Below are 17,845 nucleotides of genomic sequence, written 5' to 3'. Positions count from 1 at the left end.
GCCAGGTCTAATCGCCCGACCTCACTAATGCTCTTGTTGTTGAATGGAATGGAAGTAAGAAACTCTTCCCCTGTTATAGCAGCAATGTTCCAACAACAGAAGAGTAGGCTGTTATAGGAAACTCTTCCCAGAAGAGTGGAGGTTGTTATAGCAGCAATGTTCCAACATCTAGTGGAAAGCCTTCCCAGAAGAGTGGAGGCTGTTAAAGCAGCAATGTTCCAACATCTAGTGGAAAGCCTTCCCAGAAGAGTGGAGGCTGTTATAGCAGCAAAGTGGGGGGACCAACTCCATATTAATGGCCGTGAGTTTGAAATGAGACGAACGGGTGTCCACATACCTTTGGTAATGTAGTGTAGTTTGATGAAGAGAGAAAAAAGTCCTTGTCATGTGACGGAAACTATAATAGTTTGTATTTACACCGTATTACTAACTATAAGCTGTAACAGGCATTTCTCTACGGCAATAACACCTGCTAAATATGTGTATGTGACCAATAACATCTGCTAAATATGTGTATGTGACCAATAACATCTGCTAAATATGTGACCAATAAATATGTGACCAATAACATCTACTGAATATGTGACCAATAACATCTGCTAAATATGTGACCAATAACATCTGCTAAATATGTGACCAATAACATCTACTGAATATGTGACCAATAACATCTACTGAATATGTATGTGACCAATAACATCTGCTGAATATGTGACCAATAACATCATGTGACCAATCAACATCTGGACCAATAACATCTGGTACACACACACACACACACACACACACACACACACACACACACACACACACACACACACACACACACACACACACACACACACACACACACACACACACACACACACACACACACACACACACACACACACACACACACACACACACACACAAAGACACTGGGTTGTAGTGGAAGCGGGATCTCTTGGCGAAAGCAGCAGTCTGATTGGCGTCGTTAGTTATGTCGACCTACATTGTCAGAAGAGTGGAGTGTCCAGTGAAGGCCTGCTCGGGGATGGACTTGATGTTGTTGCTGTGGAAACCCCTGGAAGGTGAACATTACAACAGATGGTTGAAGGAGGTTACAGACCAGAGGGTGGACTGAGGACAGGACAAAGGTCAGAGGTCAGGGGTCAGGGCAGCGTTAGCACAGCTGGCAGTAAAGACATATAGACATGCATACTCACAGCTCCTTCAGGGTGCTCAGGGCTCTGATTGCAATAGGGAACTCTTCCAGGTTGTTGTAGTTGAGATCTCTGTCAGGGGAAGGAGGGGGGGTATGGAGGGAGGTATGGAGGGAGAGGGAGGGGGAGAGGTACAGAGGTACAGAGGGGGGAGAGGTACAGAGGGGGGAGGGGGAGGTACGGAGGGAGGGGGAGGTACGGAGGGAGGGAGAGGTACGGAGGGAGGGAGGTACGGGAGGGGAGGGAGGGGAGGGAGAGGTACGGAGGGAGGGAGGGAGGGAGGGAGGTACGGAGGGAGGGAGGGAGGGAGGTACGGAGGGAGGGAGAGGGGAGGGGGAGGTACGGAGGGGAGGGAGGTACGGAGGGAGGGGGAGGTAGGGGGAGGGAGGGGAGGAGGGAGGGAGGGGAGGGGGAGGGAGGGAGAGGTACGGAGGGAGGGGAGAGGTACGGAGGGAGGGAGAGGTAGGGAGGGAGTACGGGGAGGTATGGAGGGAGGGAGAGGTAGGGAGGGAGGGAGGGAGGTACGGAGGGGGGAGAGGTACGGAGGGAGGGAGGTAGTGCGGAGGGAGGGGAGGTACGGAGGGAGGGAGGGAGGGAGGGGAGGGAGGGAGGGGGAGGTACGGCGGAGGGGAGGGGAGGGAGGGGGAGGTACAGAGGGGAGGGAGAGGGGAGGTACGGAGGGAGAGGTACGGAGGGAGGGAGGGAGGGAGGGGAGGTACGGAGGGAGAGGAGAGGTACGGAGGAGGGGGAGGTACGGGGAGGGAGGGAGGTACGGAGGGAGGGGGAGTACGGAGGGAGGGAGAGGTAGGGAGGGAGGGAGGGAGGTACGGAGGGAGGGGGAGGTACGGAGAGGGGAGGGAGGAGAGGTACGGAGGGGGGGAGGTACGGAGGGAGGGAGAGGTACGGAGGGAGGGGAGGTACGGAGGGGGGAGGTACGGAGGGAGGGAGGGAGAGGTAGGAGGGAGGTACGGAGGGAGGTACGGAGGGAGGGAGAGGTACGGAGGGAGGGGGAGGTACGGAGGGAGGGGAGGGAGGGAGAGGTACGGAGGGAGGGGACGGGGGGAGGAGGTACGGAGGGAGGGAGAGGTATGGAGGGAGGGGGAGGAGGGAGGGAGGTACGGAGGGAGGGAGAGGTACGGAGGGAGGTACGGAGGGAGGGTGGAGGTGGAGGTACGGAGAGGTACGGAGGGAGGGGAGGGGAGGGAGGGAGAGGTAGGGAGGGGAGGTACGGAGGGAAGGAGAGGTACGGAGGAGGGGAGGTACGGAGGGAGGGAGAGGAGGGGGAGGGACGGAGGGAGAGGTACGGACATGGAGGGAGAGGTACGGAGGGAGGGAGAGGTACGGAGGGAGAAACGGAGGGAGGGAGGGGGAGGAGGAGGGGAGGATGGAGGGGGGAGGTACGGAGGGGGGGGTACGGAGGGAGGGAGAGGTACGGAGGGAGGGAGGAGGGGGAGGAGGTACGGAGGGGGGAGGTACGGAGGGAGGGAGAGGTACGGAGGGAGGGAGAGGTAGGGAGGGAGGGAGGGAGGTATGGAGGGAGGGAGAGGTACGGAGGAGGAGGGAGGGAGAGGTACGGAGGGAGGGAGGGAGGGAGAGGTAGGGAGGGAGGGGAGGTACGGAGGGAGAGGTACGGAGGGAGGGAAATACGGAGGAGGTAGGGAGGGAGGGAGAGGTACGGGGGAGGCGGAGGGAGGGGTGGAGGGAGTACGGGGAGGGAGAGTACGGATGGAGGGAGGGAGAGGTACGGAGGGAGGGAGAGGTAGGGAGGGGAGGGAGAGGTAGGGAGGGAGAGGGGGGGAGGTACGGAGGGGAGGTACGGAGGGAGGAGGTAGGGAGGGTGGGGGAGGGAGAGGTATGGAGGGAGGGGGAGAGGGAGGGATGGTAGGGAGGGAGAGGTATGGAGGGAGAGGTATGGAGGGACAAATTGAGACGTGATTAGAGTTCCTGCTGTGGTAATTTATAAGAATTAGACACATGATAACTGCTATGCCATTACAATTAATGTGGCTTTTTATTCAATGTCCATCCTATGAAAACATGGCCAGTTTCCCAGACCCATAATTATTCCTGCTCCTGGACTAGCAAAGGATGCTCAGTCCAGCAATAGGCTTCCTCTGTGTCTGGGACCCCGGAGGGTATAGTCAGTACTGCCTTATTGCACTGTTAGCTCGCTGTTGTCCTTGAGTTCATTATTTGTTTTATGGCAGTTCAGGTTGACATAAACAGTCCATAGAAATGTGCTGGCAGACAGACAGACAGACAGACAGATAGGCAGACAGACAGACAGACAGACAGACAGACAGACAGACAGACAGACAGACAGACAGACAGACAGACAGACAGACAGACAGACAGACAGACAGACAGACAGACAGACAGACAGACAGACAGACAGACAGATAGGCAGACAGACAGGCAGGCAGGCAGACAGACAGACAGACAGACAGACAGACAGACAGACAGACAGACAGACAGACAGACAGACAGACAGACAGACAGACAGACAGACAGACAGACATGAACCACACAACTTCACAATGGCCCACTATTTGAAACCAAGACCCTCCAACTAAGTACACATCAACTGGGATCTAAGCCAGACACATGGGCCTTGGTTGCCCCCACAACCAATAGTGGACTGAAACAGAAACACCCAATAGTGGACTGAAACACTCAATAGTGGACAGAAACACCCAATAGTGGACTGAAACAGAAACACCCAATAGTGGACTGAAACAGAAACACCCAATAGTGGACTAAAACAGAAACACCCAATAGTGGACTAAAACAGAAACACCCAATAGTGGACTGAAACAGAAACACCCAATAGTGGACTAAAACAGAAACACCCAATAGTGGACTAAAACAGAAACACCCAATAGTGGACTGAAACAGAAACACCCAATAGTGGACTAAAACAGAAACACCCAATAGTGGACTGAAACAGAAACACCCAATAGTGGACTGAAACAGAAACAAAAATCACTCAATAGTGGACTGAAACACTCAATAGTGGACAGAAACACCCAATAGTGGAGTGAAACAGAAACACCCAATAGTGGAGTGAAACAGAAACACCCAATAGTGGAGTGAAACAGAAACACCCAATAGTGGACTGAAACACCCAATAGTGGACTGAAACACCCAATAGTGGACTGAAACAGAAACACCCAATAGTGGACTGAAACACCCAATAGTGGACTGAAACACCCAATAGTGGACTAAAATAGAAACACCCAATAGTGGACTAAAACAGAAACACCCAATAGTGGACTGAAACAGAAACACCCAATAGTGGACTAAAACAGAAACACCCAATAGTGGACTAAAACAGAAACACTCAATAGTGGACTGAAACAGAAACACCCAATAGTGGACTAAAACACCTAATAGTGGACTAAAACACCCAATAGTGGAGTGAAACATGAGCATAAACACTTAAATAGGAAGGGAACCACTCAACTTAACCCGACCGACAGAGTTAGAGTTCCACCCAGACCCAGAATGCTTCCCAAATGGCACTCTATTCACTATATAGTGCCCTGCTTTTCACTAGTGCCCTATGGGTAGTGCACTATAAAGAGAATAGCAATAGTGTGCCATTTGGCACCGCAGACTCTATCGATGTTTCCCAGGGTCTCAGAGGAAGACCAGAGGGAAGTAATACTCCGCTATTCACCTTCCTGCTACAGAGTCCATCAATGGAACCAACAACCGTCCCAACGGGGACCCGTTCATTCATGGAAACGTTGTTACTTAACGTTCTGCTCTCGTGTCGATAGGCCCGTGATAAACAACACTGCGTTTCTCACAAGGGAGGCTTCCTGTTTGTAAACTCCTAGTAACGGCCCTAGAGGGGATAGAGGCTAGACTGTGAGGCCCTCAGGAAGACCTGGGTTCAAACAGTAGTCGAAATATTTTTAAATAATAATAATAATAATAATATATGACATTTAGCAGACGCTTTTATCCAAAATAGTCATTTTAAATACTTTGAGCGTTTGCTTTACAGAAGGACCACTGCCTCGGAATGCCATAATGGGTGGGGTTTGTACTTTTGAGACATTTCAATTGGTTCCATTGCAACAGACACGCTCAATCGAGTCCAGATATAGGATGTGAAATAATTTCGAATAGTGTTTGAACCCATGTCTCCCCTCAGGACTGGCCTCTGCATGTCAGGCCTTTCTCTTTCCTGTCTGAAATGATATCTCCCCCTGTTTCATTTATACAATGTTGATGAAAGGGGAAGATGGAGGGGGAGGAGGTGATGGCAGTGTTTCCGGTCTTCAAACAAAGTGGACTGTGGGAATGTTTTGACTGACGACCTGTGTTCCACCCTGTCACGGGTTATAAAACCAAACCGACGAACAAACAAAACCAGACACAACACACAAATGGCATATAGGTTACCATCACAACGGTAACAGTAGAGTCCACGTCAGACTGTTGTGCATCTTCTCTCCTCAGAACACACACAGAGAGACAACTGTACAAACAAAGACAACTCGGTTCAGTTTCTATGGCGCGCCCTTAGACACTCTGAACAAAACATCCTGTTACCGAAACAAATAAATTATACATTTGATTTATATTCTCTCTCTTTTACATTTATTCTGTCTGTCGAATTTCCCTCCCTCCCTCCCTCCCTCCTCCCTCCCTCCCTCCCTCCCTCCCTCCCTCCCTCCCTCCCTCCCTCCCTCCCTCCCTCCCTCCCTCCCTCCCTCCTGTTCTCCCTCCCTCCGTCCCGTTCCCCCCTCTCATTCTCCCTCCCTCCCTCCCTCCCTCCCCCGTTCTCCTCCCTCCCTCCTGTTCTCTCTCCCTCCTGTTCTCTCTCCCTCCTGTTCTCTCTCCCTCCCTCCTGTTCTCCCTCCCTCCCCTCCCTCCCTCCCTCCCTCCCTCCCTCCGTTCTCCCTCCCTCCCTCCCTCCTGTTCTCTCTCCCTCCTGTTCTCTCTCCCTCCCTCCTGTTCTCTCTCCCTCCCTCCTGTTCTCTCTCCCTCCCTCCCGTTCTCCCTCCCTCCCTCCTGTTCTCTCTCCCTCCTGTTCTATCTCCCTCCCTCCTGTTCTCTCTCCCTCCCTCCTGTTCTCTCTCCCTCCCTCCTGTTCTCTCTCCCTTCCTCCTGTTTCTCCCTCCCTCCCTCCCTCCTCCCTCCCCCTCCCTCCCTCCCTCCTGTTCTCTCTCCCTCCTGTTCTCTCTCCCTCCTGTTCTCTCTCCCTCCCTCCTGTTCTCCCTCCCTCCCTCCCTCCCTCCTGTTCTCTCTCCCTCCTGTTCTCTCTCCCTCTCCCCTCATCATCATCAGAGTGGTCTGTGTTCAGGTCTTCCACCTGGTTTCTATTAGAGTTAGTGATCCCTGTCTGGGGCGCAGGTGGTTCAGCATCACAGGAGCATTAGACCAGACAGCCTGCCTGCCTCACTGTTTAGCCAGATGCACTCCAAACCCTCATCAATGTCAACACAGTGGAACAAACTCAGAGATTGGGAAAATAACTTTACATTAAAATTGCTTCAATGTGGGCTCAGAGAGAGAGAGAGAGAGCGAGAGAAAGAGAGAGGGAGCGAGAGACAGAGACAGAGACAGAGACAGAGAGAAAGGGAGTGAGAGAGAGAGAGGGAGCGAGAGAGAGAGAGACAGAGACAGAGAGAGTGAGATATCGAAACAGGGAGAGATATAGAGACAGACAGAGAGACAGAGACAGAGACAGTGAGATATCGAGACAGGGAGAGAGAGAGAGAGACAGAGACAGAGACAGGGAGCGAGAGAGAGAGAGACAGAAACAGAGACAGAGAGAGTGAGATATCGAGACAGGGAGAGAGATAGCGACAGAGACAGAGACAGAGACAGAGAAAGAGACAGAGATAGAGACAGAGACAGAGACAGAGCAAGTGAAAAAATGAAACTACTAGGCATCATATTGCACGCAGCTTTATCATGGTTAGAACACACAGATAATATTGTTATTAAGATGGATAAGGGAATTACTTTTACAATAAAATGTATGAAACATCTAGCACACAGAATCAGGTGATTCAATCCCTGGTCCTATCTTAGAGTACTGTCCAGTTATATGGTGAATCCCTGGTCCTATCACACTTAGAGTACTGTCCAGTTATATGGTGAATCCCTGGTCCTATCACACTTAGAGTACTGTCCAGTTATATGGTGAATCCCTGGTCCTATCACACTTAGAGTACTGTCCAGTTATATGGTGAATCCCTGGTCCTATCACACTTAGAGTACTGTCCAGTTATATGGTCAATCCCTGGTCCTATCACACTTAGAGTACTGTCCAGTTATATGGTGAATCCCTGGTCCTATCACACTTAGAGTACTGTCCAATCCCTGGTCCTATCACACTTAGAGTACTGTAGTTATATGGTCAATCCCTGTCTGGTTAAATGGTCAATCCCTGGTCCTATCACACTTAGAGTAATGTCTGGTTATATGGTCAATCCCTGGTCCTATCACACTTAGAGTACTGTCTGGTTAAATGGTCAATCCCTGGTCCTATCACACTTAGAGTAATGTCTGGTTATATGGTCAATCTTAGAGTACTGTCCCTGGTCCTATCACACTTAGAGTACTGTCTGGTTAAATGGTCCCTGGTTAGTACTGTCTGGTTAAATGGTCAATCCCTGGTCCTATCACACGTAGAGTACTGTCCCTGGTCCCATCACACTTAGAGTACTGTTCGGTTATATGGTCAATCCCTGGTCCTATCACACTTAGTGTACTGTCTGGTTATATGGTCTAAGCAAGCTAAGCAAGCTGGTCCTGGGGCTCTGTTCACAAACACATATAGACCCCACAGAGCCCCAGGACAGCAACCCAATACGACCCAACCAAATCACGAGAAAACAAAAAGATAATTACTTGACACATTGGAAAGAAATAACAAAAAAACAGAGCATAGACAGAGATATATAAGCCCTTGACGACAATGTAACCCCCTGTTCTGAGGACGTGAGGATGACGGTCCGATGTCAGAATGGTTCAGATAATAACTACAGAACGAAGCCAACATCAGCGTGAGCTTTGGTTGCGAATGGTATGAACTTTGAACTCTTATTCACTACAGAAGTGATACCTCCTAGCCGTTGAGTTAGCAATAGCAGCTGCAAACGAGGGTTAGGAAGGAACAGACATAGTATCCCGTCTACCACACATCGACGTTACTACAACGTATCCAATTTACCAGCAGAGACATTCTTAAAAGGACAAAGGACTCGGTTGGGCAACACAGCCTTCCATCTACCTCTATAAATATATTTCCCTCAGATTACACAGATCCACAAAGAATTTGAAAACATGTTTAAAACCATTTGAACAGAGAGTGGGCCCTAGGTTTAAGACACCATTTGAACAGAGAGTGGCCCCTAGGTTTAAGACACCATTTGAACAGAGAGTGGCCCCTAGGTTTAAGACACCATTTGAACAGAGAGTGGCCCCTAGGTTTAAGACACCATTTGAACAGAGAGTGGCCCCTAGGGTTAAGACACCATTTGGACAGAGAGTGGCCCCTAGGTTTAAGACACCATTTGAACAGAGAGTGGCCCCTAGGTTTAAGACACCATTTGAACAGAGAGTGGCCCCTAGGTTTAAGACACCATTTGAACAGAGAGTGGCCCCTAGGTTTAAGACACCATTTGAACAGAGAGTGGCCCCTAGGGTTAAGACACCATTTGGACCCCCCCCCCTAGGGTTAAGACACCATTTGGACAGAGAGTGGCCCCCCATAGGGTTAAGACACCATTTGAACAGAGATTGCCCTCTCCCCCAGGTTTAAGACACCATTTGAACAGAGAGTGGCCCCTAGGATTAAGAGTTAATCATGGCTTGGGCTCCCAGTCCTCCTAGTCCGTGGGAGGCTGTTTGGTAGCTTGGTCAGCCTGTGCATCTCTCCAGCAGGAGTGGACAGGGTTCAGTAGTAGAGATCTGTGCTGCTGGCACACTGCATACAGAGATACCCTGTTGCACCCTGCCAGAAGGTTGTCTGTAATACAGTGAAAACCCTGGGAGAACATGTGCATGCCGGTCGTTCGTCCGACATCAAATCAAATCAAATTGTATTGGTCATGTACACATGGTGGGCAGATGTTAATGCCAGTGTAGCGAAATGCTTACGTTTCTAGCTCCGACCGTGCAGTAATATCTAACAAGTCATCTTAACAATTTCACAACAAATACCTTTATACACACAAGTGTAAAGGAATGAATAAGAGTATGTACATATAAATATATGGATGAGCGATGGCCGAACGGCAAGATGCAGTAGATGGTATAGAGTACAGTATATACATCTGAGATGAGTAATGTAGGGTATGTAAACATTATATAGAGTGGACAGCAATTATTACAGAGTCCTGCTCACAACGACCACACAAAGTCAGAATCTGCATCAACAAATGGCACCTTATTCCCTTTAGAGAGCACTACTTTTGACCAGGGCCCTATATGACTCTGGCCAAAAGTAGAACCCTTTTTAAATGAATAACGGACATGTGTGTGTTAGAACTCAGGTTGTAGAGTTCAGATGGAGAATATCATGTCTGTGTGTTAGAACTCAGGTTGTAGAGTTCAGATGGAGAATATCATGTCTGTGTGTTAGAACTCAGGTTGTAGAGTTCAGATGGAGAATATCATGTCTGTGTGTTAGAACTCAGGTTGTAGAGTTCAGATGGAGAATATCATGTCTGTGTGTTAGAACTCAGGTTGTAGAGTTCAGTTGGAGAATATCATGTCTGTGTGTTAGAACTCAGGTTGTAGAGTTCAGATGGAGAATATCATGTCTGTGTGTTAGAACTCAGGTTGTAGAGTTCAGATGGAGAATATCATGTCTGTGTGTTAGAACTCAGGTTGTAGAGTTCAGTTGGAGAATATCATGTCTGTGTGTTAGAACTCAGGTTGTAGAGTTCAGATGGAGAATATCATGTCTGTGTGTTAGAACTCAGGTTGTAGAGTTCAGATGGAGAATATCATGTCTGTGTGTTAGAACTCAGGTTGTAGAGTTCAGATGGAGAATATCATGTCTGTGTGTTAGAACTCAGGTTGTAGAGTTCAGATGGAGAATATCATGTCTGTGTGTTAGAACTCAGGTTGTAGAGTTCAGATGGAGAATATCATGTCTGTGTGTTAGAACTCAGGTTGTAGAGTTCAGATGGAGAATATCATGTCTGTGTGTTAGAACTCAGGTTGTAGAGTTCAGATGGAGAATATCATGTCTGTGTGTTAGAACTCAGGTTGTAGAGTTCAGATGGAGAATATCATGTCTGTGTGTTAGAACTCAGGTTGTAGAGTTCAGATGGAGAATATCATGTCTGTGTGTTAGAACTCAGGTTGTAGAGTTCAGTTGGAGAATATCATGTCTGTGTGTTAGAACTCAGGTTGTAGAGTTCAGATGGAGAATATCATGTCTGTGTGTTAGAACTCAGGTTGTAGAGTTCAGATGGAGAATATCATGTCTGTGTGTTAGAACTCAGGTTGTAGAGTTCAGATGGAGAATATCATGTCTGTGTGTTAGAACTCAGGTTGTAGAGTTCAGATGGAGAATATCATGTCTGTGTGTTAGAACTCAGGTTGTAGAGTTCAGATGGAGAATATCATGTCTGTGTGTTAGAACTCAGGTTGTAGAGTTCAGTTGGAGAATATCATGTCTGTGTGTTAGAACTCAGGTTGTAGAGTTCAGATGGAGAATATCATGTCTGTGTGTTAGAACTCAGGTTGTAGAGTTCAGATGGAGAATATCATGTCTGTGTGTTAGAACTCAGGTTGTAGAGTTCAGATGGAGAATATCATGTCTGTGTGTTAGAACTCAGGTTGTAGAGTTCAGTTGGAGAATATCATGTCTGTGTGTTAGAACTCAGGTTGTAGAGTTCAGTTGGAGAATATCATGTCTGTGTGTTAGAACTCAGGTTGTAGAGTTCAGATGGAGAATATCATGTCTGTGTGTTAGAACTCAGGTTGTAGGGTTCAGATGGAGAATATCATGTCTGTGTGTTAGAACTCAGGTTGTAGAGTTCAGATGGAGAATATCATGTCTGTGTGTTAGAACTCAGGTTGTAGAGTTCAGTTGGAGAATATCATGTCTGTGTGTTAGAACTCAGGTTGTAGAGTTCAGATGGAGAATATCATGTCTGTGTGTTAGAACTCAGGTTGTAGAGTTCAGTTGGAGAACATCATGTCTGTGTGTTAGAACTCAGGTTGTAGAGTTCAGATGGAGAATATCATGTCTGTGTGTTAGAACTCAGGTTGTAGAGTTCAGTTGGAGAATATCATGTCTGTGTGTTAGAACTCAGGTTGTAGAGTTCAGATGGAGAATATCATGTCTGTGTGTTAGAACTCAGGTTGTAGAGTTCAGATGGAGAATATCATGTCTGTGTGTTAGAACTCAGGTTGTAGAGTTCAGATGGAGAATATCATGTCTGTGTGTTAGAACTCAGGTTGTAGAGTTCAGATGGAGAATATCATGTCTGTGTGTTAGAACTCAGGTTGTAGAGTTCAGATGGAGAATATCATGTCTGTGTGTTAGAACTCAGGTTGTAGAGTTCAGATGGAGAATATCATGTCTGTGTGTTAGAACTCAGGTTGTAGAGTTCAGATGGAGAATATCATGTCTGTGTGTTAGAACTCAGGTTGTAGAGTTCAGATGGAGAATATCATGTCTGTGTGTTAGAACTCAGGTTGTAGAGTTCAGATGGAGAATATCATGTCTGTGTGTTAGAACTCAGGTTGTAGAGTTCAGATGGAGAATATCATGTCTGTGTGTTAGAACTCAGGTTGTAGAGTTCAGTTGGAGAATATCATGTCTGTGTGTTAGAACTCAGGTTGTAGAGTTCAGATGGAGAATATCATGTCTGTGTGTTAGAACTCAGGTTGTAGAGTTCAGATGGAGAATATCATGTCTGTGTGTTAGAACTCAGGTTGTAGAGTTCAGATGGAGAATATCATGTCTGTGTGTTAGAACTCAGGTTGTAGAGTTCAGATGGAGAATATCATGTCTGTGTGTTAGAACTCAGGTTGTAGAGTTCAGATGGAGAATATCATGTCTGTGTGTTAGAACTCAGGTTGTAGAGTTCAGATGGAGAATATCAGGTGGCTTTTTGCTTTGTTTAATTCCCTCACACAGACATCTGTCATGTAAACGTTGCCATATTTGCAGCTGGGTTAATTAAACAGAAACAGACCCGAGTCATGACTTTGATATTATACAGAAAAATAAACACAGTACTACTAAATAAACACAGTATTAATAAATAAACACAGTATTAATAAATAAACACAGTATTAATAAATAAACACAGTACTACTAAATAAACACAGTATTAATAAATAAACACAGTATTAATAAATAAACACAGTACTACTAAATAAACACAGTATTAATAAATAAACACAGTATTAATAAATAAACACAGTACTACTAAATAAACACAGTATTAATAAATAAACACAGTATTAATAAATAAACACAGTACTACTAAATAAACACAGTATTAATAAATAAACACAGTATTAATAAATAAACACAGTATTAATAAATAAACACAGTATTAATAAATAAACACAGTATTAATAAATAAACACAGTACTACTAAATAAACACAGTATTAATAAATAAACACAGTATTAATAAATAAACACAGTATTAATAAATAAACACAGTACTACTAAATAAACACAGTACTACTAAGCCAGGGAGTGTTTTGCTAAATAAACACAGTATTACTAAATAAACACAGTACTACTAAATAAACACAGTACTACTAAATAAACACAGTACTACTAAGCCAAGGAGTGTTTTGATAAATAAACACAGTACTACTAAGCCAGGGAGTGTTTTGCTAAATAAACGCAGTACACCTAAGCCAGGGAGTGTTTTGCTAAATAAACGCAGTACTACTAAATAAACACAGTACTACTAAGCCAGGGAGTGTTTTGCTAAATAAACGCGGTACTACTAAGCCAGGGAGTGTTTTGCTAAATAAACGCAGTACTACTAAGCCAGGGAGTGTTTTGCTAAATAAACGCAGTACTACTAAGCCAGGGAGTGTTTTGCTAAATAAACGCAGTACTACTAAGCCAGGGAGTGTTTTGCTAAATAAACGCAGTACTACTAAGCCAGGGAGTGTTTTGATAAATAAACACAGTACTACTAAGCCAGGGAGTGTTTTGATAAATAAACGCAGTACTACTAAGCCAGGGAGTGTTTTGCCAAATAAATGCAGTACTACTAAATAAACACAGTACTACTAAGCCAGGGAGTGTTTTGCTAAATCAACACAGTACTACTAAGCCAGGGAGTGTTTTGCTAAATAAACACAGTACTACTAAATAAACACAGTACTACTAAGCCAGGGAGTGTTTTGATAAATAAACGCAGTACTACTAAGCCAGGGAGTGTTTTGCCAAATAAATGCAGTACTACTAAATAAACACAGTACTACTAAGCCAGGGAGTGTTTTGCTAAATAAACACAGTACTACTAAGCCAGGGAGTGTTTTGCTAAATAAACACAGTACTACTAAATAAACACAGTACTACTAAGCCAGGAGTGTTTTGATAAATAAACACAGTACTACTAAGCCAGGGAGTGTGACATAAACCATAAACCACCTGTTGTCGTGGAGACCCGGGATGGTACCAGGCAGAGAGTGTTACTCTGACACCATAAACCACCTGTTGTCGTGGAGACCCGGGATGGTACCAGGCAGAGAGTGTTACTCTGACACCATAAACCACTTGTTGTCGTGGAGACCCGGGATGGTACCAGGCAGAGAGTGTTACTCTGACACCATAAACCACCTGTTGTCGTGGAGACCGGGATGGTACCAGGCAGAGAGTGTTACTCTGACACCATAAACCACCTGTTGTCGTGGAGACCCGGGATGGTACCAGGCAGAGTGTTACTCTGACACCCTAAACTACCTGTTGTCGTGGAGACCCGGGATGGTACCAGGCAGAGTGTTACTCTGACACCCTAAACCACCTGTTGTCGTGGAGACCCGGGATGGTACCAGGAAGAGAGTGTTACTCTGACACCATAAACCACCTGTTGTCATGTTTTTAAGGTATAGGAACTACACACTTAGTTTCCCATGTTGTTGTATGGAGAAGCAGCCAGGATAAAGGTCCTGTATGTAATACTGGGGGGGGGTGATCATGTGACGATCGGCCCTTTGCTTGTGTGGACATGTAAATGTCTAACCATTATCAAAATGACAAATGGATAAAGGAGGTTTGTAAGGAAGGCAGGCAGGCAGGCAGGGGGTTAACGAATAGCTCCCAGTCCCTGGAGCTGAATAGATGTCATGTGACACATGGAGAGTTAATGTGAGCACTCCTCACCCCCCGCAGGGTGGAGACAGAGACCCCTCCCTGAGGAGAATATGCCGGCTGTGTCCAAGCAGCTGCTGCCATTACTGATACACTATTCTTTATGGGGGGGAGTGGAGGAAAACGCCCACATACAGAACAATCTGGAAGACACACGTTTCATAGTTTACCCACAAGTCTCTCTGTTATCTACAAGTCTCTCTGTTATCTACAAGTCTCTCTGTTACCTACACATCTCTTTGTTACCCACAAGTCTCTCTGTTATCTACAAGTCTCTCTGTTACCTACACATCTCTCTGTTACCCACACGTCTCTCTGTTACCCACAAGGCTCTCTGTTACCCACAAGTCTCTCTGTTACCCACAAGTTTCCTTGTTACCCACAAGTCTCTCTGTTACCCACAAGTCGCTCTGTTACCTACAAGTCTCTCTGTTACCCACAAGTCTCTCTGTTACCCACAAGTCGCTCTGTTACCTACAAGTCTCTCTCTGTGTTGTGTGACTGTCAGTGTCAAAAGAAGAAGGGAGGGAGGAGGAGGGAGAAGAGAGGTGTAGGGAGGGACGAGGGAGAAGAGAGATAGAGGGAGGAGGAGGGAGAAGAGAGGGAGGGAGGAGGAGGGAGAAGAGAGGTGTAGGGAGGGACGAGGGAGAAGAGAGATAGAGGGAGGAGGGAGAAGAGAGGGAGGGAGGAGGAGGGAGAAGAGAGGTGTAGGGAGGGAGGAGGGAGAAGAGAGATAGAGGGAGGAGGGAGGGAGAAGAGAGATAGAGGGAGGAGGAGGGAGAAGAGAGGTGTAGGGAGGAGGAGGGAGAAGAGAGGTGTAGGGAGGAGGGAGGGAGAAGAGAGGTGTAGGGAGGGAGGAGGGAGAAGAGAGATAGAGGGAGGAGGAGGGAGAAGAGAGGGAGGGAGGAGGAGGGAGAAGCGAGGTGTAGGGAGGGAGGAGGAGGGAGAAGAGAGGTGTAGGGAGGGAGGAAGAGGGAGAAGAGAGGGAGGGAGGAGGAGGGAGAAGAGAGGTGTAGGGAGGGAGAAGAGAGGTGTAGGGAGGGAGGAGGGAGAAGAGAGATAGAGGGAGGAGGAGGGAGAAGAGAGGGAGGGAGGAGGAGGGAGAAGAGAGGTGTAGGGAGGGAGGAGGAGAAGAGAGATAGAGGGAGGAGGAGGGAGAAGAGAGGGAGGAGGAGGAGGGAGAAGAGAGGTGTAGGGAGGGACGAGGGAGAAGAGAGATAGAGGGAGGAGGGAGAAGAGAGGGAGGGAGGAGGAGGGAGAAGAGAGGTGTAGGGAGGGAGGAGGGAGAAGAGAGATAGAGGGAGGAGGGAGGGAGAAGAGAGATAGAGGGAGAAGAGAGGTGTAGGGAGGAGGAGGGAGAAGAGAGGTGTAGGGAGGAGGGAGGGAGAAGAGAGGTGTAGGGAGGGAGGAGGGAGAAGAGAGATAGAGGGAGGAGGAGGGAGAAGAGAGGGAGGGAGGAGGAGGGAGAAGAGAGGTGTAGGGAGGGAGGAGGGAGAAGAGAGATAGAGGGAGGAGGAGGGAGAAGAGAGGGAGGGAGGAGGAGGGAGAAGTGAGGTGTAGGGAGGGAGGAGGGAGAAGAGAGATAGAGGGAGGAGGAGGGAGAAGAGAGGGAGGGAGGAGGAGGGAGAAGCGAGGTGTAGGGAGGGAGGAGGAGGGAGAAGAGAGGTGTAGGGAGGGAGGAAGAGGGAGAAGAGAGGGAGGGAGGAGGAGGGAGAAGAGAGGTGTAGGGAGGGAGAAGAGAGGTGTAGGGAGGGAGGAGGGAGAAGAGAGATAGAGGGAGGAGGAGGGAGAAGAGAGGGAGGGAGGAGGAGGGAGAAGAGAGGTGTAGGGAGGGAGGAGGGAGAAGAGAGATAGAGGGAGGAGGAGGGAGAAGAGAGGGAGGGAGGAGGAGGGAGAAGAGAGGTGTAGGGAGGGAGGAGGGAGAAGAGAGATAGAGGGAGGAGGAGGGAGAAGAGAGGGAGGGAGTAGGAGGGAGAAGAGAGATGAAGGGAGGAGGAGGGAGAAGAGAGGGAGGGAGAAGAGAGTTGAAGGGAGGAGGAGGGAGAAGAGAGATGAAGAGGGCAAAGAATCTTCAAATGGCAGTAGTTGTCTACATGATAATGAGAGGTCAACTTACAGAGTCTCCAGGCTGGGAAGGCCGTCAAAGCACTGCGTTCCCAGGGTGCGGATTCTATTGTTATTGAGATGCCTGCAGAGGAATGCAAAGAGAACAGTCAGAGAGACACACCCACACAGCCCGGGACAGGACAGCTGATTGGCTGGGGAGGGAAAACAAAGGGAGTGGGGTTGGAGACTGGGGAGAGGGTGAGGGGGGGGTGAGGAGGAGGGCGAGGGTGAGGAGTGAGAGGGTGGGGGTGAGGAGGAGGAAGAATGGGGGAATCTGCACCTTGTCTCCTTGTTCCTCCCCAAGGCTTCACTCATTACATACAAATTAGTGTCACTCTACAGGAGGCTTGCAAACGGTTTGATTAGACAGAGCAGTGTGGAGGGATGTTTGCTACGCAGAATAACAGAGCTGTTAAATGGTATATGACGAGAGGAGGAGAACAACGTTAAACTGAAGGCTGACTAGAGAGGAGAACAACGTTAAACTGAAGGTTGACTAGAGAGGAGGAGAACAACGTTAAACTGAAGGCTGACTAGAGAGGAGAACAACGTTAAACTGAAGGTTGACTAGAGAGGAGGAGAACAACATTAAACTGAAGGCTGACTAGAGAGGAGAACAACGTTAAACTGAAGGCTGACTCTAGAGGAGAACAACGTTAAACTGAAGGCTGACTAGACTGACTAGAGAGGAGGTGAACAACGTTAAACTGAAGGCTGACTAGACTGACTAGAGAGGAGGAGAACAACGTTAAACTGAAGGCTGACTAGACTGACTAGAGAGGAGGAGAACAACGTTAAACTGAAGGCTGACTAGACTGACTAGAGAGGAGGAGAACAACATTAAACTGAAGGCTGACTAGACTGACTAGAGAGGTGAACAACGTTAAACTGAAGGCTGACTAGACTGACTAGAGAGGAGGTGAACAACGTTAAACTGAAGGCTGACTAGACTGACTAGAGAGGAGGAGAACAACATTAAACTGAAGGCTGACTAGACTGACTAGAGAGGTGAACAACGTTAAACTGAAGGCTGACTAGACTGACTAGAGAGGAGGAGAACAACGTTAAACTGAAGGCTGACTAGAGAGGAGAACAACGTTAAACTGAAGGTTGACTAGAGAGGAGGAGAACAACATTAAACTGAAGGCTGACTAGAGAGGAGAACAACGTTAAACTGAAGGCTGACTCTAGAGGAGAACAAC

General features: G+C 47.6%; 1 pseudogene; it reads right to left on the bottom strand.

The window, feature by feature from the left end:
- Positions 1-17,845, bottom strand: part of LOC123995850 — a 110,988-nt pseudogene that overhangs the window by 37,599 nt on the left and 55,544 nt on the right.

Source organism: Oncorhynchus gorbuscha, linkage group LG14 (genome assembly GCF_021184085.1).
Source record: "Oncorhynchus gorbuscha isolate QuinsamMale2020 ecotype Even-year linkage group LG14, OgorEven_v1.0, whole genome shotgun sequence".
Classification (NCBI taxonomy): Eukaryota; Metazoa; Chordata; class Actinopteri; order Salmoniformes; family Salmonidae; genus Oncorhynchus; species Oncorhynchus gorbuscha.
Note: the sequence above shows the minus strand (reverse complement) of the source record. Positions and strands in the feature narration are given on the sequence as shown.